This window comes from Bufo gargarizans, chromosome 7, assembly GCF_014858855.1.
Source record: "Bufo gargarizans isolate SCDJY-AF-19 chromosome 7, ASM1485885v1, whole genome shotgun sequence".
Lineage (NCBI taxonomy): Eukaryota > Metazoa > Chordata > Amphibia > Anura > Bufonidae > Bufo > Bufo gargarizans.
Window position 1 is genome coordinate 17,868,824 of NC_058086.1, and position 27,036 is coordinate 17,895,859.

Sequence of the window (27,036 nt, forward strand, 5' to 3'; positions counted from 1 at the left end):
ACTTTACACAGTTTAGTGTCATCTACAAAAATTTATATTTTACCGTGCAAGCCTTCTACAAGATCATTAATAAATATATTGAAGAGAATAGGGCCCAATACTGACCCCTGTGGTACCCCACTAGTGACAGTGACCCAATCTGAATGTGTACTGTTAAAGGGTTTCTACCACCAGAAATACTGTTATGTAGCTGACTGACATTAGCGATGCGCTAATGTCAGCACTACATAACAGTATGTTTTTTAAATTTCTCCCTGCAGCCGTTCTGATAAAATAAGCACTTTTATAATATGCTAATGGAGGAGCGGGGCGGGCAGATAAAGGGTAAGTAGACGGAGCCTCTAGGTGCTGATTCTACGCCCACATAGCACCTAGAGGCTCATTAGCATATTATAAAGGTGCTTATTTTATCAGAACGGCTGCAGGGAGAAATGTTAAAAACATACTGTTATGTAGTGCTGACATGGGCGCATCGCTATATCAGTCAGCTACATAACAGTATTTCTGGTCGTAGAAACCCTTTAAAAACCACCTTCTGTTTTCTATCACTGAGCCAGTTACTTAGGGTCTATTCAGATGTCCGTAGTACTTTGCGGATCCTCAAAACACGGATACCAGCCATGTGTGATCCACAATTTGCGGACCACACGTGGGCACAACCATAATAGTAAATGCCTATTCTTGTCGGAGAACGCGAACAAGAATAGGACATGTTCTATCTTTCCCACGGAGCCGCGTAACGGAATCACGGATGCAGACAGCACATGCTGTCCGCACCTTTTGCTGCCCTGTTGAATTAAATGGGTCCGCATCTGAATGAGCCCTTACCCACATACAGACATTTTCTCCCAGTCCAAGCATTCTCATTTTATATGCTAACCTTTTATGAGGGTAGCAACTGAGTACGGTAATCTACCACTAAATGCAAGAGAAGATAAACCAGAGTTTTAGCCACCACAAACCCCCACCCAGCAGGGGGCACCACCAGAAACCTAACAACATGTTTATTGCATGTATATTGAAATACTACTTTGTTTGAAAAGCAGTATTCATTGCATACTTTCATGGGACTGAGTGCCGCTGTGCAGGAGAAATGCCAAAAGAACCTCTGTTCCTTCATTCTCTGGATCATAATGTTAGGGCTTATTGTAGTGATACACTAGAACATGATATGCTTGGCATACCCCAGGTAAAGGGGGTATTGAATTTTTTATTTTTTTTCTCCATGTAATGTTCTGTTAACGATAAAATGAAAACAGCCATTGAAGAAGATATCTTGTGAGGCCTCATGCCAAGAAACTTGGAGAGGTGAAGGAAAATAAACTTCAAATAAGCAATTAGAAGAATATCACAGCTAATATTTGTTGATGCGTTTTAATGAACTACAGTAACAATCAAAGTATAATTAGTACTATAGTTGGGAAATCAAAGTTTAAGTTTAGTATAATTTCACTAGGTCTAGCTTGAACAGGATGACCTGGTGCTTGAAATTAATCTTAGTAATAGTCTTTGGCAGTGGTGGCGAACCTTTAAGAGACCAAGTGCCCAACCCAAAACCCACTAATTTATCACAAAGTGCCAACGGCAATGTAACCTGAATACTACAGTCCATTATAGTATATCTTCTATATACTTTATCATTCAGCTATAATAGCCTGCCTACATTCAGTGCCCTGCCTGTGCCGTTCATAGCGCGCCCTGCGCTGATCAATGGCAGGAAAAGTCTGAGGCATATTGGTACGCCTTAAACTCATTCCAGGGAGCGTGTGCCCACGGAGAGGGCTCTGAGTGCAACATCTGGCACCTGTGTCATAGGTTTGCCACCACTGGTCTATGGGGTCATTTTTATTTCAAAAGTATGGGTATCTGACCTCAAGTTTAAAAATCCAAGCCTACTAAAACTCATTGCATGTAATTATTACATGGGTTGTCTTATGGAGGCCACTCCTTTTTAAAAGCCCTATTAGGACATATGGACATCACACAGAGGTTGTCCCAGTGTCCCCCTCTCGGGATCCCCTCTTCATGAGCCCGAATAAACAGCAGCTGGATAAAAGCAGCTCCCGCTCTGGTGGAGTCTGTCTATGCCATTCATTTGAATTACTGCCATGTAAATGTACGTTTCTAGGCACACTGCTATGGTTAGAGTAGCCGGCTTCCATTTGTAAAAGGGGGTTGTGTTGATTAGAATAAAGAGAGAAGTAGGGATTTTTACAGAAGCCAATCCTTGTAGCTCATCATTGCTGTGTTATATAGAAAAAGGGTTTACAACATTGCATTTTAACCCCTTTCCAACTGCCTGCCCACTAACTATATGTGTTCTATCTGCACAGCATGTATATAAATGATCAGGCAGCCCTGGGATTAAGGCCCCTTTCACACGAGCGAGTTTTCCGCGCGGGTGCAATGCGTGATGTGAACGCATAGCACCCGCACTAAATCCTGACCCATTCATTTCAATGGGTCTGTGTACATGAGCGTTGTTTTTCACGCATCAGTTCTGCGTTGCGTGAAAATTGCAGCACGTTCTATATTTTGCGTTTTTCACACAGCCCTCGTCCCATAGAAGTGAATGGGGCTGCATGAAAAACGCATTACATCCGCAAGCAAGTGAGGGTGCGATGCGTTTTTCACTGATGGTTGCTAAGAGATGTTGTTTGTAAACCTTCAGTTTTTTATCAAGCACGTGAAAAACGCATCAAAACGCATTGCACCCGCGCGTAAAAAACTGAACAACTGAACGCAATTGCAGACAAAACTGACTTAACTTACTTGCAAAATAGTGCGAGTTTCACTGAACGCACCCTGAACGCATCCGGACCTAATCCGTCACGCTCGTGTGAAAGGGGCCTAAGGCTGGGTTCACACGGGCGTGTCCGGATTAGGTCCGGATGCGTCCCGGTGTATTGCGGCAAACCCGCGCGATTAGGTACGCAATTGCAGTCAGTTTTGACTGCGATTGCGTTCCGATGTTCAGTTTTTATCACGCGGGTGCAATGTGTTTTGCACTCGCGTGATAAAAACCGACTGTGGTACCCAGACCCGAACTTCTTCACAGAAGTTCAGGTTTGGGTTAGTTGTAGTGTAGATTGTATTATTTTCCCTTATAACATGGTTATAAGGGAAAATAATAGCATTCTGAATACAGAATGCTTAGTACAAGGTCAATTGAGGGTTAAAAAAAAAATAAAAGAAATTAACTCACCTTGTCCTCTTCATCGCGCAGTTCCCGGTCTCTTCTGATGAGCTGTCGGCTAAAGGACCTTTGGTGACGTCAGATCACATGCTCCAATCACATGGTACATCACCGTGGTGATGTACCATGTGATTGGAGCATGTGATCTGACGTCACCAAAGGTCCTTTAGCCGACAGCTCATCAGAAGAGACCGGGAACTGCGCGATGAAGAGGACAAGGTGAGTTAATTTCTTTTATTTTTTTTTAACCCTCAATTGACCTTGTACTAAGCATTCTGTATTCAGAATGCTATTATTTTCCCTTATAACCATGTTATAAGGGAAAATAATACAGTGAATAGACTGTCACCTAGCAACCATGAGTGAAAATCGCACCGCATCCGCACTTGCTTGTGGATGCTTGCGATTTTCACTCAGCCCCATTCATTTCTATGGGGCCTGTCCTGCGTTACAAACGCAGAATATAGAGCATGCTGCGATTTTAAAGCATTGCAGAAGTGATGCGTGAAAAAAATCGCTCATGTGCACAGCCCCATAGAAATGAATGGGTCAGGATTCAGTGCGGGTGCAATACGTTCACCTACCGCATTGCACCCGCGCGGAAATCTCGCCCGTGTGAACTCAGCCTAAAGCTCCTGTTCCTGCAATCTAGCAGGAGCGGGTCGGGTCCTGGCTGTCAGACACAGCGGGGACCCTGAGGAGAAAACAGGACAGGAGTCAGTGTCTTTTAATGACCTCTTGGGGGACATATTATATGCCAAAAATAAATTTAACTATTAGATAAGTAATAATAAAAAATACAAATAAAATAATGTAAAAAAAAAAAGAATATTAAAAAGGCCACCAGTAACGGAAACTGTCACCATAGTCGCCCACTTCACTCAAACCTATATATGCTATATATCAAAACCATAGTCACAAAATAGAGAACCCATTGCAATAATTAATTTTTGTGTCAGTTTTAATATTTAACAAATAAAAATCTATAATTAAAAAAATAATTAAATTACTGGTTTTCTTCCAATTAAACCTAAAAAAAGAAAACAAAATCTAAAAAAAAAACAACAACATGCTAATAAAAAGTCCTAAGTGTCAAGTAAAAAATATCGCAACAATTATTTTGGTAGTCAAACACTTTGGTAGTAAAAAAGTTAGGGTCACTAAACCACCATGTGCACAAAATCACCAAAAATTGTCTGGACATTCAGGCCTTTTTTAAGCCCGGTCATGAAAAGGATTAACCTACTTATAAATGTACCCTTCTATCTGTTCTTTTTCTCCATTGTTAAATACTCATAGAAATGTATATAAATATATTTCTATCTTCTCATTGTTCTTTCATCATACTCTTTCTCCCTCCGCCTTGACATTGGAAGAACCACCAATCAGCCTGCTGCTAAATTCTATGTATTACCAGCTTTTCCTGCTGATGACCCCAGTGGGATACAAGGGAACTGTGACTGAGACTCTGAACCGTTGAGCAATTAATCACCACCCTCTGGAATTATTATAATAGCAGCTACATTTATTGTAATTATTGATTTGAAAGCTCAGGCTGCTATCTATTCATATGTGGGTCTCGAGATCAAACATACTAACCGGCCTTCTAGGATGCCAGGAGATCGGTAAGAATTAAGGTTATTCAGTGCCTGCAGTTCTGTTTTCCGTTAATAAACATTCAAGACAAATATCATTCTCATAGTCAGTCCATAGACCCATACGGGATAAAAGGCCATATAATTTCGGCAGAAAAGTTTAATTCTGGAGTATATGCATTATTCCACATACCTGCCGGTTCTGCACACAACCGTCCGTATGATTATGGGAAATGACGCAGACAAGTATTCGTGTTCTTTGTGATTACAAATATGATAGACAGTGTACAAGCCATCCTAGTGACCTATATTTGGATGACTGTGCATGAGGACGCGGTGAAAGGCATGATGGTTTATTTCAAATTAGAGAGGGTCATGTTCTTCTGTGCATCAGAAGGGGATGATTTTATATGGCATTTGAATCCTAATTTTGTTCAGTGTCTGCATTGTCTGTACCCTGACATGATCAGAAATGTTTGAACGCATTGTGTAGTGTAGGGTACTGTGGCTCGAGTACAGCCTATTGGTTCATTAGTATCCTGTGCCAAAATGGCACAGTCTATGCAACATGTTCATAACCTGCAGACTGACCTAGGAAAACTAAAGAGGGACTCCATCGTAGGGGACACCAGTTTTCTGGCATTAGAAAGTCACAAAACCATTTTTTCAACTTTGCAAAATGCCATTGTGACTTTTTTAGTCACAACTGGGATTTTTACGCCTCACCAGGTTTCCAAAAAGAGGGTGTGAAGACATTAGGGTGTGACAGGGCCATCGGCTCCAGTACATTTCTCATTATTTCTCATCATAAATTAGCACAGCACAGGACCTATCAAAACCAGCGTATATAAATCAGGGCCTAAGTGTTTGGGCATTGGTAAAAGAGATTTAATACAGGTAAATGTAAAGTTATCCCTCTGGATAATTAATAAAAATCTGTAACCACTATGTCCTACTGCAGTGTCAAATTGGGAAAGTCACTAGAGCAGAAGGATCTGGGTTTACTTGTAGATTATAGACTAAATAGCACAGTGCAATGCCGATCAGCTGCATCTAAGGCCAGCACAGTACTGCTGGGTATTAAAGAGGCATGGGCTCCAGAGACAGGAATAAAGGTGGACATTTATCAACCCCTGTATGCCAAAAAACTGGCATCAGAAAGTCACAAAGTTTGGGGCACAAATTTTTTAGATTTTTCTCACCTCCCTGGGAGTGCAAGGCATATGGGTGTGGGTGGCGCAAGGCCTAGCACAGCCAGCCAAGCACATTAATTAATAATCTATGCAGGGAAACTGCCATAAATTATACCTGAAGTGTACCCCATATCCCTTGCAGGCACAGATTTCTGATATGGAACACGGACCTGCATAGATGCGCCACAATTATTAATCAGTGTACACCTCTTATTAATCGTGGTGCATTATCATGTGCACTCGCCACATGGTTGCCAACCATCCAGAATTTTCTGGACAGTGCGTAAAAATAGGTGACTTATTTCCTGTGTCCATGAAAAAAAAAATATAAATAGATGTGTCTGTGTTTTTTTTTAGGCTAATGGTTCTTGAGTGGTGGTAATTATGGTGTTCTGGTGCTGGTATTCTGGTGGTAATTATCATCATTTTACAACTCACAGTATATGGTGCCCATGAGTTTCTATCAGTATATTGAGCTATAGACATGTAATACTTATATGGGGTCATTTAGTAAGACCGGCGTTTTAGACGCTGGTCTTAATAACCCTGCGCTGGCGCTTGATGCGCCTAAGTTATGTAGAGGCGCCGGCCTCTACATAACTTAGGCGCTGCCCTGTTAACTCTATGCCAGCTTCCTTGCTGACATAGGTTTAAGTCATTCTGTATGACAAAAACAGGTGTAGAAAATGATAAATAAGACGGGCCAGCCGGGCCTCCCCCTACACACGCCCGCTTTTTCCGCCACCTTGGAAATGTGACGTGAGCGAGGAAAAGTCGCAGATTAAGCCGCAAATCCCCTTTGCGACCGAATCAGCGACAAAAGTATGCCTAAAAGTGGCATAAATAACCCCCATAATCTTTATTATTCATTATAGTTTTCCAATTTATCTGAAAAAATATTGTCTGTCAGTGATTTTGGGATTTGTACAGAAAAATGAAAAATTCTGGTCGGCAACCCTGGCACTCACTCTCACCTTTTAAAGGGCCAGCATGCATGTCCAAATCCTTCTCCAGTTAATGACTGGTCATCCCTGTATTTAAGGGAGGGTGTCTGAGCTATAGGTTTCCAAGTCTGTAGTTAACATCACATACTGGACTCCAGCATAACAGCCGACTGTTTCTTGTATTGCCTCAATGCAACCTACCCTGACCACAGAATTGTTTCTAGGATTTGTTTGTACCCTGCCTGCCCTGACCTTGGCTTGTTACTGGACTATGAATATTGTCTGACCCCTTGGTGCACCGTTCTCTCTGACCCCCATGGGCAGGGATGGACTGAAAACTAAAGTGGCCCCATGTTGTAGACAGGTCTAAAGTGACAGAAGGTGGGTCAACATGAGTATATAGGGCAGTCAAGTATACCACCCCAGCAAAACCAAATATCATAGTGCGCCACAGACTAATGCCTAGGCAGATACAAACACCACAGTGCACCACAAAATACCGTTGCCCATGCCACAGTATTCAACTTTATGAGGATAAAGATACAGTAGAATTCATGGGCGTTGGCCAGGTGTATAAGCACCCGATGCCACTACATTAATACTGAGAGCATCAGACGAATATATACCCAGCCGGTGTCTGTGAAGACGGCTCAGGCCGCCCTCTGAGCATCAGCCCACTGGGTAATTTCTCTGTAGGGTCTATGGCCAGTCCGCCCCTGCCTGTGGGTGAGCACCAACTACACCGGGATTATCTCAAGAGGTAGCAGCCTGGTGGCTTCCCTGCAGAGCAGACCATATCTATGTATAGGAGTTAAAGGGTGGAAACCAGGGGACTGTGTATATATGTGTATATATACACTCACCTAAAGAATTATTAGGAACACCATACTAATACGGTGTTGGACCCCCTTTTGCCTTCAGAACTGCCTTAATTCTACATGGCATTGATTCAACAAGGTGCTGATAGCATTCTTTAGAAATGTTGGCCCATATTGATAGAATAGCATCTTGCAGTTGATGGAGATTTGAGGGATGCACATCCAGGGTACGAAGCTCCCGTTCCACCACATCCCAAAGATGCTCTATTGGGTTGAGATCTGGTGACTGTGGGGGACATTTTAGTACAGTGAACTCATTGTCATGTTCAAGAAACCAATTTGAAATGATTCAAGCTTTGTGACATGGTGCATTATCCTGCTGGAAGTATCCATCAGAGGATGGGTACATGGTGGTCATGAAGGGATGGACATGGTCAGAAACAATGCTCAGGTAGCCTGTGGCATTTAAACGATGGCCAATTGGCACTAAGGGGCCTAAAGTGTGCCCAGAAAACATCCCCCACACCATTACACCACCAGCCTGCACAGTGGTAACAAGGAATGATGGATACATGTTCTCATTCTGTGTACGCCAAATTCGGACTCTACCATTTGAATGTCTCAACAGAAATCGAGACTCATCAGACCAGGCAACATTTTTCCAGTCTTCAACAGTCCAATTTTGGTGAGCCCGTGCAAATTGTAGCCTCTTTTTCCTATTTGTAGTGGAGATGAGTGGTACCCGGTGGGGTCTTCTACTGTTGTAGCCCACCTTTCTTTCCCATTCTGACATTCAGTTTGGAGTTCAGGAGATTGTCTTGACCAGGACCACAACCCTACATGCATTGAAGCAACTGCCATGTGATTGGTTGACTAGATAATCGCATTAATGAGAAAAAGAACAGGTGTTCCTAATAATTCTTTAGGTGAGTGTATATGTGTGTATAAACAGACATATATATACACACATTTTTCTTGGGAACCAGCCTCCGGCTTATTTAAAACCCCATGTGTCAATATTTTTTTTTTTAAGAATGAGGATCTTTTTACCCTCCTTTTTTATGTGTAAAAAATAGGAAAACAAAACAGAACCAGAACCAGTATGTACTATAATTATAATGATACATTTCTTATACTATTTTAAAATGATGAATTCCTTGTACTATTTTATAATGATGAATTTCTTATACTATTTTATTTAACACGTTATATGGTGTCTACACCTTGTAGTTATACAGGGAGCTATGATATATTCTTGCATAATGATCTTGTCTTATTATTGTCAATTTTATTTCCATATAACTAATGTTGTCACCATTACCATTACTTTTAACCCTTCCCTCTTGTTTCCACTCCCCCTCTGCCCTGTAGTTTTATCTAATATGGGAGGGTGATGGGATCAATAATGTGGAGGGGATGCGTTCCACTATTGGAATGCACCTCCGATACTCAATGCCACATTACTAAATTCCGACACTTAGTGTCACATGATAAATGAATGGGCAACACCTCCAGTTCACCCGAGCAGCGCCGCTAGTAGCTTGCGTTCCACCGCTGGAATTCGCATAATCACATGACCAGAAGTACATTCCCGGCACCGAGCTTGTGAGTTGTGTACCTACTGGTTCCTTTTATACCCGATATGTACCACCTATTTATATCCACATCAGTCCATGTATTTATTTTTTCTTTTTCTTTTATTTGTTCTTCATTGTAGCCATTTTATTTTTTTTATTTAAGCCAATCCAAACCGGTAAGTTATGTGTTCCAAGAGTGGAACGGACTTCCGGTTCCGGGTTATGTGGTTGGGAGGAAGCGTTCTGAACCAGTAGAATGCCCTCAACTGTTTTATTTCCCTATAAAAAAAAGGTCACTGTCTATTTGATTTTATATGCTCCTGAGGAAGGGGTCTTTGTACCCCCGAAACGCATCGAGCTAGTTCATCCATTAAAGGATACCTTGTTCAACAATTAAAGTCCACCGGGTCATTTATATACGGGACCACAAGGAGAGCTAACACTCTACAGGCGATCTTGGCGGGGGGGGGGGGGGGGAGGGGTTTCATGGCGTCAAGTGTCTTGAGTTTTATCTTGCGCCCCCCCCCCCATGTAAAGCGAGTAAAAACTCATGTGGATTTTAATTGGAGCACAATAGTGTGTTAGTAATATACAATTCATTCATGCATCTATTACTTAATTTCTGGTGTGCACCTACAATAATTCTGCGGTAATAACACCTCATTCTAACTGAGATTAGCACTCCGTAGATTTTAATTATTTCCAGCATCCTTTTGTTATTACCATTTGCTCTCTGGCAGATCCTTCCTGGATTCTTATATAGTGCCTATGACACATTCACTGACATCACAGCTCTTGCCCTCCTGATTGGCTGAGCCTGACTGCAAGGCATTATGGGCAAGTCCTTGCATTTAGATTTGTAAAATTGCAGGCATCATTTTGAGCGATTTGTGTGTGGCAGGACATAAACTTTGGATTCCCTTGAGTCCAAAGTTTGGGGTAAATTCTATACAAATTTCAGCTATCTATAATGTTGTACACCTTCAAACTGGAGGATATGAACTCCAAACTGCATTTCAGTGATGACTTCTTCACCAAGCACTAGTGATGTCGCGAACATAAAATTTTCCGTTCGCGAATAGCGAACGTGAATTTCCTCAAATGTTCGCGAACTTGCGAACCGGGCGAACCACAATAGACTTCAATAGGAAGGCAAATTTTAGAACCCACAGGGACTCTTTCTGGCCACAATAGTGATGGAAAAGTTGTTTCAAGTGGACTAACACCTGGACTGTGGCATGCCGGAGGGGGACCCATGGCAAAACTCCCATGGAAAATTACATAGTTGACGCAGAGTGTGGCAAGTTGAAATCGCAATGTGATTAATATAACCTGCATTAATTGCATTGCGATTTCAACTTTCTCAAATCCGACAGTACATTCTAGCATAGAGCCGTTCCCATGGTGATGGGGACGCTCCATGAGCACGGAAGTTGGCAGAAGCTCTAAGTTGAAATCGCAATGCGATTTATAGAACTTGAATTAATCGCATTGCGATTTCAACTTAGAGCTTCTGCTGACTTCCGTGCTCATGGAGCGTCCCCATCACCATGGGAACGGCTCCATGCTAGAATGTACTGTCGGATTTAAGAAAGTTGAAATTGCAATGCGATCAATTCAAGTTCTATAAATCGCATTGCGATTTCAACTTAGAGCTGCTGGGTTCCTAATGGTTGTATTGCTAGAATATAACGAAGATTGAGAATATAGTGCTATATTCGTTATATTCGTCAATTCTAGCAATACAACCATTAGGAACTTAGCTTGCATCCGCTAGCTTGAATTCGCAATGCGATTAATATAACCTGCATTATTCGCATTACAACTCGCGGTTACAACTTAGATCTGAGTTCCTAATGGTTGTATTGCTAGAATTGACAACGAATATAGCACTATATTCTCAATCTTCGTTATATTCTAGCAATACAACCATTAGGAACCCAGCAGCTCTAAGTTGTAATTGCAATGCGATTAATATAACACTGCAGCTTCAGAATTAATCTAAGATGGATGCTGTCCTTGCTACAGGGTCAAAGTTTTCTCAATAATGATGTATAGGAGGCAAACCGAACATCGCATATGTTCGCCCGCCGCAGCGAACGCGAACATGCGATATTCGCCGGGAACTGTTCGCCGGCGAATAGTTCGGGCCAACTCTACCGAGCACCCCCAGACAACGACATGCATGCATGTTGACTTCTTTGTAGGTTTGTGTAGCAATATTAAGTCTGAGGGCAAACGCAGATGAAGGCATCATCAAAACATGCGTTGTGGTTGGTATCATCCCATTTGAACGTATTCAAGATGGATATGTATTACTGTTTATAGAGATAGTGAGTATAAAAGGCAGCTCAACTGTTCAATTGAATGGCAGAGGTGCTTATCTGCTGGTTTTACTCACCCAGTCAAAGAAAATGTAGTATTTTATAGAGAAAGTAGCAGGCACACTTGTATTTGGGATTGGATAAAAATGTTTATTCTAAACTTTATTCTAAATATTTGTATATACTGTAAACTTGTATATAGAGTTACAAGAATGTAGATAGAGTTGTGGGGTAGAGTGATGATAAAATTAGAATTAGGATAAAATTAGAAGTATGTTTCGGAGACCACCAGACACTAGATGTGTGTTCCAGATTGGGTAAATATAGAATGTGATGTGTAATGTATTACATATTACACACCACATTCTTTATTTACCCAATCTGGAACACACATCTAGTGTCCGGTGGTCTCCGAAACATACTTCTAATTTTATCCTAATTCTAATTTTATCATCACTCTACCCCACAACTCTATCTACATTCTTGTAACTCTATATACAAGTTTATATACAAATATTTAGAATAAACATTTTTATCCAATTCCAAATAAAAGTGTGCCTGCTACTTTCTCTACAAAATACATGTATTACTGTTTATACTTACCACTTTATATCTATATATAGGACAGGGGTCATCAACCTCCGGCACTCCAACTGTTGTGAAACTCCATTCACTTGTATGGGAGTTCTGAGACCAGCCAAGCAAGTGTGCATGTTGGGAGTAATAGTTTCACCATAGCTGGAGTGTGGTACCACACCTGGTACTTACATATTGATGGCCTATCAGAATAGGCCATCAATATCAGATCAGTGAGGATCAGATATCCCACCAATCAGCTGTTACGGGCAGTCCCTGGCACTGGAAACTATATAGTGGACTGAGCCAGAAGCAGAAGGTTTCGTCCACCATGTAGTGGCTTCACCAGGGTACTGCAGCTTAGCTCCTATTCGGGTGAATGGCTGCTGAACTACAGTACGCCAACCTCGGAAACTACACAAAGGACTGAGCCTTCCATTCACTGTACAGTTTCCAGTGGGAGTGGCTGCCGAAAACAACTGATAGGATGTCAGATCCCCATCGATATGATATTGATGACCTGTCCTGAACATAGGTCATTAGTATCTAAGTCCTGGAAAACCCCTTTAATCCTTGTCCATGCCATTTTATGTTAGTAATAAACGCTGCTTATATTCAATAATCTACCTAGCGTGATGGTTGAGTTCTTTGTAGGTTTGTGTTTCAAAATGAATTTAGTCGATGCACCATTAGTGGATGCACAACACCATCTTAGCATGCATATTTCGAAAAGTGATAGGAGTGACAATTTTTTTTTTTTAAAACCTCTAGAACTACTCAAAGCTTTTCAAATGTAAAATGATGAAACTTACTAATTTGTAAGTAGTGGGTGCAAAACACAGGGAGCTGCGATTGTGCCGCTCCCCGTCATTGTACCCCTCATAGTACTTGCATCTGATAGTAAAAATGCAGTGTACAATTTACAGAAAATTTAAAATTGAATCATACTTACCACCTGCATTTGCTTGCGATGGGCTGGCCGGCGCCATCAAGCTTGAAGATCTGACGTGAGATCTCTCATGGCTCGAGATGATGTCATCACGCCGGCCATCGTGGTGACATCACACATCCCCACTCACGGGATTTCAGTCAAGATCTTCAATCAAGATGGCAGCGGCGGCCGGCCCATTGCGAGAAAATTGAGAAAGTAAGTATGATTTATTTTTTTGTTTTTTACACTATTTCAGGTTAAATCTATTTTCTACCACGAAGCACAAGGGAATTCAGCTTTGAGGCAAATCAAATTTATCCTGAAAATCAGATAGAGTTCCACTTTGTCGGATTCGATTCGCTCAACACTATAAGTGATGATACTCCAACACAGGCTGAGAGCTTTTCCTTCTAACTCTGTTTCAGTGATGTAATAAAGGGGCTTATTAACTAAGCCAGTCGCCTTTTCTGTTTCCGCATCACTCGGAGAAGCAGGTTAGCTTAGCTAGTGACTCAGACAACGAGCCCCTTCATCATGTCACTAACTCAGAGAAGGGGGAGAACACACAGCCTGTATCGGAACATCATTGATTACACAGCAGACGTTCCACTTTCAAGACCACGACAGGCAGTGAAATTGAGCCATCAGTGCGGTTATGACAATTAAAGTATATTAGTCAGTTTCATTAATTTACATTTAAAAAACAATTAAAGGGAATTTGTCACCCGTAAAATCCGTATCAAACAAGGCAAATATCCTGGTAGGGCTGCCTCAGCTAATTACATACATACCTCTCTCCCCTTGATCTGACTCTATGATTCTGATCAGTATGCAAATTATGTCTTTAGTGCACAGAGGGTGGGCCTAGGCACTTGATGAACCATAGCTCCTCCGCTCTCCCTAGCAAACTCTTGAATGATAGGCCAGGCATTTGAATCATCATCTCGCCTGGCCCTGTCAATCAAGTAGAAGGGGAGTGGCTAGCAAGGGAGAGCAGAGAATTTAGGGTGCACCGAGTGGCTCAGGCCCACCCTTTGTGCACTTAAGACATCATTTACATATTGACTAAATTGAGTTTTTTTCTGAATCGTGGCAACAGATCATGGAGAGAGATAGATGCGCCTTGTTTGATACAGATTTTACAGGTGACTCCCTTTAAGAACTTTTCCTGGCATGGGCAACCCCTTTAAAAAATGTAGGTTGTGCCACGAAATCCACTTATCCCAGCAGTCAGCAGTCAGGCCTCCACTGATCAGATGCTTATACTCTATCCCGTGGATAGGGGATAAGTTGATTTTTGTGGCACATTGACAATATAGTCTCTTCCCATCCTGAAATGGCTTTTTATAGAGAACAATCAAATGTAGATAAGATCTTACTTTTACTGCCTCCTTAGTAAATAAAGCGTTGGACCATACCATCTTCGACTAGTATATGTCTTAATAACATATGGCCTATGGGCATTTTCGTGGTCTCTTCCCTTATCAAAGGTTCTTAGCGTCTACTGAGACTTAATACCAGGTCTAGATAGTGCTAAGGTATTAACAATCATGCCCATAGACATGCTAAACTGATTTGGCGGGTGGCCTGTTTTTTTCAATAATTTAATGTTATTATTAAAATGAAGGCGACAATAATTTTCCATTTTCTGTTCTCAAATACTGTGCCAGTGATAGTGCCACCTGAAGGCATTTAAACCATAAGATAAGGGTCAGCTAAGAATGCCGTTTGTAAATTTATTGGATGATTTCTAAAGGGTTATTCCCATCTTATATAATGATGGCATATTGCTAGGATATGCCATAAATTTTTGATCAGTGAGGATCCGACCTCTGAAACCTCCACGGATTCTGAGAATAAAGGGGCCACAGTATTGATTTGGAGCTGCGTCCCCTTCGTTGTCCACATTAGCACCCATGCCATCTGTTAACCAGCGCTGCGGTTCCTCAAAGGGGTTGTCTCACCAGCGAATGGCATTTATCATGTAGAGAAAGTTACTACAAGGCACTTACTAATGTATTGTGACTGTCCATATTGCCTCCTTTGCTGGCTGGATTAATTTTTCCATCACATTATACACTGCTCGTTTCTAAGGGTTACGACCACCCTGCAATCCAGTAACAGTGATTATGCTTGCACAATATAGGAAAAAATGCCAGCCTATGCACACTACCATGTCCCAGCCACCAGAGAGGCTGAGCTTTTTCCTATAGTGTGCAAGCACGACCACCGCTGCTGGATTGCAGGGTGGTCGTACCCATGGAAACGAGCAGCGTATAATGAGATGGAAAAATGAATGAAGCCAGCAAAAGAGGCAATATGCACAATCACAATACATTAGTAAGTGCCTTGTATTAACTTTCTCTACATGATAAATGCCATTTGCTGAAGTGAGACAGCCCCTTTAGATCTCAGGATTGGTGGGTATCCTATCGGTTGAACCTCCACCGTTCATAAAGAGTTAGCATATTCTAGGCCATCATTTATAAGATAGGAATAACCCTTTAAATACTGTCAGTGGAGCATCAAGTTGCCCATTCAATTGACAGCTTCAAGGAGAGGTCTTCTTCTGGGCCCTGACATCATTGTGAGATGCAATAGAAGCCTTTTAGGCTGAGTTTCCTGATTTCAGTCAACCCCTGTACACTGAAGTAGATACAAAAAAAAATCACCAGAAAAGGGGACACATTTAAAACTGTCTAAAAGAAGCAGAATATGAAATGAAAGCTGTGCTTTGATTGGTTGCTACTGGCAACAAAGACAGTTTCTCTCTTCTCTTTCAGACAGTTTCATAAAGCTGATAGCAACCAATCAGAGCTCATTCCTTAAACTGTTCTGGTAAAACGAAAGCTACACTGTGATTGGTTGCTATTTGGGATGAGAAAATCGACTTTGGATGAAACATTTGTACTGTAAGAAAACATTTCCTGAACTCAGATTCGATTTTGGAACCGAACCCGAGTTCAGGAGATGTTTTTTTACAGTACAAATTAATTTATGAAGTTCACGAAGCAATAACTTCGGCTCATCAGAGCCAATACATTCTAATACTGTACGGAGCTCCTGCTCTGTACAGTATTGGAACAAAGTGTTATGCGAATCGACTTCGGATGTTTCACCCGAAGTCGATTCGCTCATTCCTAGTTGCTATAGACAACACTCCAGTTTTTGTCAGTTTTGATAAATCTACCCCCTTGACTTTTCAGACACTACTTCCCTGATTACTGACTATAACCTGTAAACTCTCCTCACAGCTCCGCTCACGGTGACACTTAGCTTGGTTTGTGTACTAGGCGGTAATCTGTTTGTTTCACTTATGACGGTTTATAGAGAAGTGTGAGAAATGTTTCTCTCCTGATACCAGTGTATTTTCAAAGGTGAGAAATACATATCTATATGTGGTGAAAGGAGCAGAGACGTGCACACAACTTCACTGTATTAGATGTTGCTTTCTATAACAGGCCTCACTTTTCCTGTGGAACTACAGGGCCCAGTATACCCTGATTTAAATGCTATGTACGCCTTCAGGGGCAATTGATTTTTATGATTGCATTTTACTCATTTTGGGCTAAAAATCTTTTTTTTGGACTTTATTAAAAATTTAGAGCCATTTTGTCACAAAGTGTTAACTTTTTGTCTAGTTTTGTGAATGGTACTTTCACTTTGTGCTGGTCACCTAATAAATCTTATCTCTAAATTACTAAAGGGTCATAAACACCTATTTAAGCCACCTTCTTACCAGTAAGATAAGAACTGAGCTATAATGTGTGTTTAGAATGTCAGAGAGCAGAGATAAGAAGTCCTCAGTTGAGCTGCCTGACAGAACAGCGTGGAAATTCAGATCCTGCTACTAGATAAACACAAGGCTGCACAAAGACAGTGGTTCAAAATCTTTATTTAAAAAAACTATTTAAAAACATATTTTTATCTCAAAATGAGTACAATGCAATAATAAAAGAAAATGCCCCCAAAGGTGTACATAGCATTTAAGCATAGAGCAGGAGATTCCAAGGACAGAAGACTTTACTATATACATATGACGTGTCAGTGTATTCTAAATGCTTTAAATATCGATATTCAAAAATCAATAGCACACAACCTTTAAGGAGCCACAATAATATAGTTGCCAACAGTTCCTAGTTTGCCAGGACCATCCCTAATTTTTAGAGACAGTCTGAGATGTATGTAAGCCCCGCCCATAAATTAGCAGCCTTGCACAGTTTGTAGATGTTCCTAGAGGCGGGGCCTATTTATCTCAAATTTACAAAAGGCTTGATTTAGTAATCAAGTTGATAATTGCTAGTTGCAACTCAGGAGCCCCAGTTATGGAAGCACAGAAGCATGTACCTTGGCAGATATTACCCCAGTTATGCATAGTAATCAAGGATTTGCCAGGATTGTCCTGAAGCAAAAATGGGTGGGGCTTATGTAAGTCCTGCACAGAAATGGGCCTTACCAGGTGGGTTGAGATGCCCAGAGAGGGCCTTAAATGCTTTAAATTTACAGAATTATTGTAGTATTGGTTATGTCCCACCTATTACTTGCTGACAAACTTAAAGTAATATGTTCTCAGCATTCCTAAATTATTCCTAAGATTAGTGCGCACAGGAGACTGTCCACACATTATGGCCACATAGTACATAGACAGGGCCACACAGTACATAAACAGTGATGCCACCCTATAGATTATGCCCACCGCTGCAGAAGTGTAGGCCAAAGAGCAATGCCAGCAGAGTAATACCAACGCAGATTTGTTCATAATTTTGTGGAACGATTACCTCCACTGTATGTGGACGAGCAATGGCTACTGCCATGGATCGTCCCCATACAGATTCATGGTTTCTGGGCAGAAGATTGCTGCTCACACAGCACTATCAGGTGCCCAGAAACAATGATTTAATGTGCTTCATGAAAGATCATTTCACCCAATGAACAAGCATTTTTAGTCATCAGCAGCACACAGACAGATTATCGGAAACAAGCATTTGTAATAACACTCCTTCCCGATAACCTGCCCCACAATTGTGTGGTGTAAATCCGCGATTACACTATAAAATCAACCCTTAGGGCTCATGCACACAAACGTATTTTTGTCCACAACCAGTCCAGACCCATTCACTTCAATGGGCTTGCAAAAGATGCAGACAGAGCATGGCGTGCTGTCCGCACCCGTATGTCCGTTCCGTGCCATCTGCAAGAATATATAACATGCCCTATTCTTGTCCTCATTATGGAAAGGGTTAGGACTGTTCTATTATGGCCCGGAAGTTCAGTTCCGCAAAATGCGAAAAGCCCACGGTCGGTATCCGTGGTTTTCGGATCCACAAATTGTGGACCGCAAAACAGGCTATGGTCGTGTGCATGAGCCATTGTACTGTCATATATCAAAATACTGATAAGGGTATGTGGGGTGTATAATACACACATGCCTATAAAGGTCTAAGGGAAGCCTCACCAAATGTTTGAAGAAGAGGTATGCAGAGTATGTTGGTAGCTGTAGGGAAAGGCACAATTCATTGATTTTAAAGGGCATCTGTCATCAGATTTGTACCTATGACACTGCTGACCTGTTACATGTGCACTTGGCAGCTGAAGGCATCTGTGTTGGTCCCATGTTCATATGTGCCCGCATTGCTGAGAAAAAGGAAGTTTTAATATATGCAAATGAGCCTCTAGGAGCAACGGGGGCGTTGCCATTACCCCTAGAGGCTCTGTTCTCTCTGCAACTGCTGTGACCTCTGAACTGTGATTGACAGGGCCAGGCAGGCATGATCAAGTGTTCACTCCCTGACAAAGTGCAGAGGGCACAGCAGCTGCAGAGAGAGAGAGAGCAGAGCCTCTTGGTGTAACGGCAACATCCCTGTTGCTCCTAGAGGCTCATTTAAATATATTGAAACATCTTTTGGCAATGCGGGTACATATGGACATGGGACCATGTTCATATTTTTTTACTGTCCTTCTCACTTTCCAACAGTGAAACTTTCTTTACTTTTCTTTGGATATAGTCATATGAAGGCGTGTTTTTGAAGAACCAGTTGTTTTTAAAGTAGTTTAATCATTTTCTGCACATTGTTAACCAACACACGGACTCCTTTTATTTGCTCTTCTGCTTGGTGGCTGAAGAACGGTGTCTTTACGATGACAGACTGTTTGGGGAATAAGTATTTTCCAGTAACCTTGTAGTAACTTCCATGCACGCCATTGATGATATGTGCTGGGCCATCAAGTTTCTTGGTGTGGTTCGGCCTTGTCTGCTCACTGACCCAAGGCCCACAGTTTGTCCAGTTTGATGATGAGGCCGAAGTGTCGGTTCCTCTGCAGGTGTCAATGTCTCATACGTTCCTTACTGAAGCCATCAGGGTGGTATTTATCAAAATTGATTCTGTGATAATGCAAACTGCCTACATTACCATGACCTCCTGGATGCTTCTTGTGTTCACCAGTACAGCCGTGGCCATGGCTGACGTGTCCGCAAAGCTTCATGGTCTTCGATAGCTTGGTCAACATGATGGTGGCAGTGAGCGAAAAAGCAGAGTTGTTTTTCTGATGGCACAATTTAATGTTCCATATAATGTATTGAAAAACTGTGAATAAAATTATTTGTGGAGTGAAGGGAAATAAAACGCAGTTCTGCCATTGTTGTTTGGGTTTCATTTTTACGCTCTTTACTATGCTGTAAAAATGGTTAATAGCCCATTAGATGATATCCGCTACTGTGTCCACCTTAACTTATTAAAGTAGTGTCCGGAGTTGGTCCCAGTTGGTTATCCCAATATATGATCAACTTGTATAGATGAAAAAAAGTATATGTATATGTAGTCACTTGCCTGTATTGCGCTGGCTTTCGGAATCCTTCCTAATCTTCCTGGTGCTTGTACTGGAGGGTAGTTGTGACGGTTGTATCTTCAGGTTTCCTCTTACAAGCGCGCGCGGTCCCGGCCGGTGACTCGTGCACACGAGGGAAACCCAGGCTGGTAATCCATGAGGACGCTGCTTCCGTGTGACGTCACACCGAGGATGGATGCTTTCTCGGACCAAAACACTTCCAACTCGTTTCGAAATTACCGAATTTCTTCATCAGGGATGATGAAGAAATTCGGTAATTTTGAAACGCGTTGGGAGTCACAAACCCATTTTCGAACGTAAATGCGGATGCACGGCAGGCTCTGCAAGAGTGCGTGAGTGCATCGAAATGGACACTGGAATGAAATCCGCAATAGGCCCCGGAGACAAGCTCGGCCGCAGCGTACCGCCACTAGCCTGGCCAAGCTGTCCCCGAAAGCCATGCGGTCTTCCCCTCCGGCGCACATGCAAACGCATCCCCGCGTCGGTTCACAAAGGGGTCGGAGCTGGTGTATCAATTGAGACATGCGTAACTTGTTCCGCAGCTCCACAAGGACCCTTTTTGGTCACACCGGAGTGCGAGACAGGTGAGGATCTTATATAAACTATACAAATGTGGTATCGCTGTAATCATACTGACCCCCCCAGAATCAAAATACCGCAACATTTTTACCACATAGATAACATAAAAAACCTGAAACCCTTAAAACAATGGCAGAAATGCGGGGTTTTTTTCAATTCCACCCCATTTAGACCTTTGGGGCACATTTATTAAGAATGGCGTTTTAGATGCCGGTCTTAATAAAGCCCTAAGCCGGCGGTGGTTCCGCTGAAGTTATAAAGAGGCGCCCACCTCTCCATAACTTCGGTGCATCCAGCACCAGTTTTAAATGTAAGACAGCTTCCCTACCTAGTTCAGAGACCTCCTTGGGCGGCTTAGCAGTGTTGCAGACTCAGGGGCCTTTCAGAACAAGTGTATTTACACATCATGTGACATATCAAAGTAACAGTACATAAGGCCGAAAAAAGACATCTGTCCATCCAGTTCGGCCTGTCATCCTGCAAGTTGATCCAGAGGAAGGCAAAAAAAAAACTAAGGTAGAAGCCAATTTTTCCCACTTTAGGGGAATTAAAATTCCTTCCCGACTCCAATCAGGCAATCAGAATAACTCCCTGGATCAACGACCCCTCTCTAGTAGCTATAGCCTGTAATATTATTACGCTCCAGAAATACATCCAGGCCCCTCTTGAATTCCCTTATTGTACTCACCATCACCACCTCCTCAGGCAGAGAGTTCCATAGTCTCACTGCTTTTACCGTAAAGAATCCTCTTCTATGTTTGTGTACAAACCTCTTTCCTCCAGACGCAGAGGATGTCCCCTCGTCACAGTCACCGTCCTGGGGATAAACAGATGATGGGAGAGATCTCTGTACTGACCCCTGATATATTTATACATAGTTATTAGATCTCCCCTCAGTCGTCTTTCTTCTAAAGTGAATAACCCTAATTTTGATAATCTTTCAGGGTACTGTAGTTGCCCCATTCCAGTTATTACTTTAGTTGCCCTCCTCTGGACCCTCTCCAGCTCTGCTATGTCTGCCTTGTTTACAGGAGCCCAGAACTGTACACAGTACTCCATGCGTGGTCTGACTAGCGATTTGTAAAGTGGTAGGACTATGTTCTTATCACGGGACTCTATGCCCCTTTTGATGCAATCTATTATCTTATTGGCCTTGGCAGCAGCTGCCTGACACTGGTTTTTGCAGCTTAGTTTGCTGTTTATTAAAATTCCTAGATCCTTTTTCATGTCAGTGTTACCGAGTGTTTTACCATTTAGTATGTACGGGTGACTTGCATTTTTCCTTCCCATGTGCATAACTTTACATTTGTCAGTGTTATCATGTGACACTTTGTACACAGAGGAACTGTAATGAACTAATTATTTTGGACGAGACCTTATTTAGGAGCATAGCAAAGGGGGTGACTACATATACACTTACAACTTTTCAGAGTTTTTTTAACACCCTACTGACTGCCGCTGTACATGTAGTGCAGCAGGCACCATAGCTGCCAGATTTATTTTGTTTTAAACAGCAAACACCCAGGGCTGATGCCTGCGAATGGTGATAACTTCAATCGCAGACATGTAACCCTTCAGATGCCCTTATCAATCGTAACCACATGAGCTGAGGTGGCTTTCCCCTAGAGTACTGGACTCACAGGGCCTGAACGGCTTCCCCGCACTGAGATCGGGGAAGCCATTCATTGGTGGTGACAGCCTTGAGTCTACAAGTAGGGGTCTCACCCAAAACCAGCCCAGCTGAAGTGCTACTGTTTTCTGGCCCTGTCTAAATGACAAAACACAGTAGCACTTCATGAGGTGACTAATTTGTCTAAGGGAGAATGCATGAAATTATTTTTTCTAAAGCTCTAAGTATAAATTAAAGACACATCGAGAAAGTGAGCCTATAGATATAGGTCTGTAGCAGGCTATAAGTATTTTTCTACTATAATTATTGTATAATAGATCAGTCCAGCATAGAGCTGTAATGCAGATGAGTGCACAATGCCTTAAAACACTTTAAAATATGAAGATCTCAAGGAGAGTTCACTTGAGAGGTCATCAGTTTCTAAAGGCTGCATACTAAATTAGAATACATGGCATTTCTGTGCTGAATATGTGACCAGTTTTCATGTGCCACTATCTCTCATCTCTTAGTACAATGTACTAGACATTCCCTGATGTCACCAGAATAAGAAGCTTTTCCCAGCAGGCTTGAACGCCTTCAGATGCATCATGATCAGGGCATCAATGTTAAAGGTGGTTGGTGAACCACAACTCGTGCTGAGGATGAGTTAACCAATCACAACCTTATTAGTGCATTAGAATATTTAACCTATGATTAAATTATTTCATTTGTGGCATTTATGATATGTTGTGATGAGCTAAATTAATTAACAAATTAAATCGGTATAACGTAATTAAAGCACCCATTTAAAGACAGGGTGTAAGAAATAGTCAAAACAAGCACCCACAAATTGCAAGCAGCTTTCATGTGTACAAAAAAAAAAAAAAAACACATACATAACAGGCTGAATGCTGATATGGATCGAATTGAATGTAAACAGTTCCTAGTCTGAATAGCTCCTTCAGTAAGATCTCAGTTTCCCTCTTAAAGCGACCGGCGAGTTCAAACAAAAAGAGAATTCACAACTGGGGAACACTGGACACTTACCTGATGGCCTACTTTTCATCTGCACATCCATCAGTTCTCGGGCTCCTCTTCTGTCACCTAAGATAGCTGCACCTCTTCTCAGATTAGCTCATTCACTTTTTGCTGCCCTTGGATTGGCCGGCAATGATCTCGTAAACAGTGTTGACCAATCCAAGAGCAGGGTTGGACAAGCAGGAAGTGTCTTAGACTGCCACCATGTGCCTCAGGCAGCCTGAGAAGCAGTGTGGTCAGCTTTGATGACAGAAGAGGAGCCCGGGAACTGGCGGATATGCAGCAAAAAATAGGAAAAAGAGGTCAACAGGTAAGTGCTCTGCTTGCTCCCTAGTTAATGTGACTTTCCTTTCTTGAAATGGAGGTCGCTTTAAAGAGTACCTATCATTTAAAATAAAACTGCTAAGCCCTTTTTTCTGACTGGCTCTGCTTGGCTTTTTTTGGCGAATGGGCTCATAGAGAGTGAGTTTGTATGAGGAGAACCGAGCAGAGCCAAATCAGAAATCATTTCAGACATCAGTAGGGGTCAAAGCATCCAGTCCCCCGTCACTATGGCATGCTGAAAGATTTTTTAAATGATAGTTACCTTATAAAAGGGAGAATGTCACACTTAAAGGGAACCTGTCACCAGTTTTTTGGTGTCCTAACTAAGGGCAACATAAATAAGTGACTGATTGTCTTAGCAAAATGCTGGGTCACTTTCTTTAATTGACCCAGTCAATCTGCCCACATCTTGTATTGAAAAGCTCCAGCTGATAATGATGAGTCATGAATATTCATGAGCTCCTGACTCTCCCCGCCCACGTGCTGCTGATTGACAGTTATTTTCCATATGAATCAGCAGCAGGTGGGCAGGGGAGTGGCTATAGCTCTGAATTAAATATACGCTGGACTCAATGACATCACGCTGGACTCAAATCAGCTCATTAGCATGCGCCATCTTTGTGTGTATATTATGAGGTAACCATCTGTCACACCAGTAAGTGAATACATCTAAGGTACTTTTTAGTAGTTAATGATTGTATATAATTAGTTCGATTATAATCAAATATCCACATGACAGGTTCCCTTTAACAAGTGTCTGATCTGTGGGCATCATGTCATGGAACAGGAGGAGCTGAGCAGGGAAAACAGGAGGAGCTGAGCAGGAAAAACAGGAGGAGCTGAGCAGGAAAAACAGGAGGAGCTGAGCAGGAAAAACAGGAGGAGCTGGGCAGGGGAAAGATTGTGTTACTTTCCTGCCCTTTATGTGCCTAGGAGTCTACAGGGCGGTTTTATTCAGTGATTGCCACTATGACTGTGCATACAGAAATAGTTGTCAATTAGGTAGGTCAGGTAGGACTGCCAGTCCTAAGCATAGAAAGAGCATAGAAATTATAAGTGCTATTGAATCTTTTTCTTGAACATTATATATCAGTGTGTTAAGCTCCTTCTGCTCAATACCATGCTGCCTGGGACAGCATGCACAATGTGACAGGTTCCCTTTAAGGGTATGTTCACATGCAGCCGATTTGTTTCAGAAATGTCTGCGGCTGATATTTCTGCTCTGTAAGCTTACCCAGTGTGGATGTCACCTTCAGTACAGGACCTTAGAATACCACCATACCACATCATGATTTTTATTGGGATTCTGAAGCTCTGAGAGAATACCATCATATATTCCCATATCATGTGCCCATTGCTCCTGGTTCTTTAACATTACAGCCCAAGAGTTTTAAGTAATCTCCTCTGACCCATTAGAAAATAAAGACAAGATGCATCGATGTTTTGTGAAAGGTGGCCACAGCTTTTATTTTGAATGGTTACATCAATCATGGCCAAAATGAATTGCATGTTCATGAATAAATAACCATATTGCATTTAGATTGAAAAAAGGTTTGTATAACCGCCAATAGCAATCATAAAGATCCCAGGAGGCACATGTAACTATTCCTTTAACCCAAGATGCACCCGAGTATTACTTCTCACTATATCAACTTTAGTGTTCTAAAGTGGACGGAGGGTGAAACAATACTCATCTAAACCCACCCAAGCGTTGACTATAACGCCCCCCTTTATCTGTGAAAAGATTTACAATTATGACTATAATTTGCAATAGCCTCACATGGCCTGCTGGGGTTTGGGTTGGGCGGCGGACAGGGGAGGTTAAAGGGAAAAGATCACAAAACAGAACTGAACCATAGGTACCCTTAATATGACTCTACCAATCACTGTGTGATGGATTTATAAGACATCACACTTTTTTTTATTAAGTTAAGCTACTCTTATAAGTTCATGTCTTCCCTAATTAATTTGAAAATAGTATAGTAGTAACTAACTTGGATAACTTATGGTTCATTTACATTTGTCCAGTGATGCAGCATCATTCCCCTCCAGTGTGGTTGCGCCAGATCAAAAAGTGTTGACTTTTATGCTTTTCAGTCCAGCTAGTTGACATGTCTTCCATGCCAATAGGACCGATGCCGTAGCCCCTTTGAGCCTATGAAGTGCCAGAGGGGACGCCAGTTGCTATGTATCAACCAGCATTCCCATCTAGGGTGACTCTGCATCAGCACACACATATATGAAAATACCCTGTATTGTAAGGAGCATATGTGGCAAGAAAGGGAGAGGCGCTCATAGGGTAATAGTTACTTAGTCAGTTGGTTAAAAGAGAGTAGTAGTTGTGCTCACCTTTTCGTGTTGTGCAAGCATAGGCACAACACTAGTGTAGGCGTGTATTTGGATAGTGGTCGGTGCTGCCGGTATCGTTCGCTCCTCACTTGTGGAGTTGCCAATACCCCGAGGAGTGATGAGAGACAATAGAGGGGTGTGGAGTGGTAGCGGTCTGTATTTGATACTTCCTGCTGCTATGATATGACTTCAATTGGTTGAAGATGATTCTTTTTTGTTTACATAAAAGTGACAACGCATTTCGGAGCTCCTTTCTCAAGTCTGTATGACGATATGTGTGCATCCTGTTTCAGATGGTTCGTTTTCTCCAATTGAGGTTGTGTCGTTGCGCCAGGAAGTATCAAATATAGTGCTGATTGGCTGATTTGGCTTTTTAAGTGCTGATTGGTTCTGTCCCCTTTATACTTGCAATGAAGTGGGTTAGAGATAGTACCCATCCTCCATTGTGCTGATAAGAACACATTCCTGAGTGATCTCAGAGACATGCGTGATGCACACTGGAGGAGGGGCTGATGAAAGTAAGTGTGGTCTGCACTAACAAGTTAATTGGGATTCGACCATGCACTTCATCCTAGGTAGGATGTAGGCATTGTTTGACCTATCTCTTGTACACCCTGGCGTTTCGGTCATGTGTTATAAAGTGGTAGACAGCCATGTGTTATAGCATGGCCATCCGGATTCCCACCCCATATTTAGGCTAGTGATGATTATTTACTTTTTATATTTATTCACTAAGCCTGCGTAAGCTCATTCATTCTCAAATCTGTTGAATTCACATTACGTTACGTACCCTTAACGCAATATATTATACAAAATAATCTTAATATTTCTTTAATATAAAATGCATTGGAAGTACGTACAAATGAGGATATTTGCACTTTTTTTTTTTTTTTTGCTTACTCTTACAGTGCAAATAAGTTACACAAAGAGCCAGTTCCAAAATTGCACCTAGCGCTCAAGGGGAACTAAATCATGCTACTATTTTCAGGATAATATGTCTTTTATTTAAATAAAAGCATGAAAGGCAACGTTATACTTGGAAGACATAGGAGCTCCATCTTATTTTCTTTCTATATTCTGAATTAATTTAAAACTCAGCAGCTGAATGAACATCAGATACAATATGCAGACACAGAT

At 41.8% G+C, this 27,036-nt stretch overlaps 1 protein-coding gene and 1 pseudogene across 1 annotated transcript in view; one reads left to right on the forward strand and one right to left on the reverse strand.

Annotated features, from left to right (window-relative positions):
• The window catches only part of CACNG2 (calcium voltage-gated channel auxiliary subunit gamma 2), a 116,338-nt gene that overhangs the window by 52,118 nt on the left and 37,184 nt on the right, over window positions 1–27,036 (forward strand). The gene's annotated exons all lie outside the window — the stretch shown is intronic.
• Window positions 19,196–19,661, reverse strand: LOC122943084 (annotated as a pseudogene).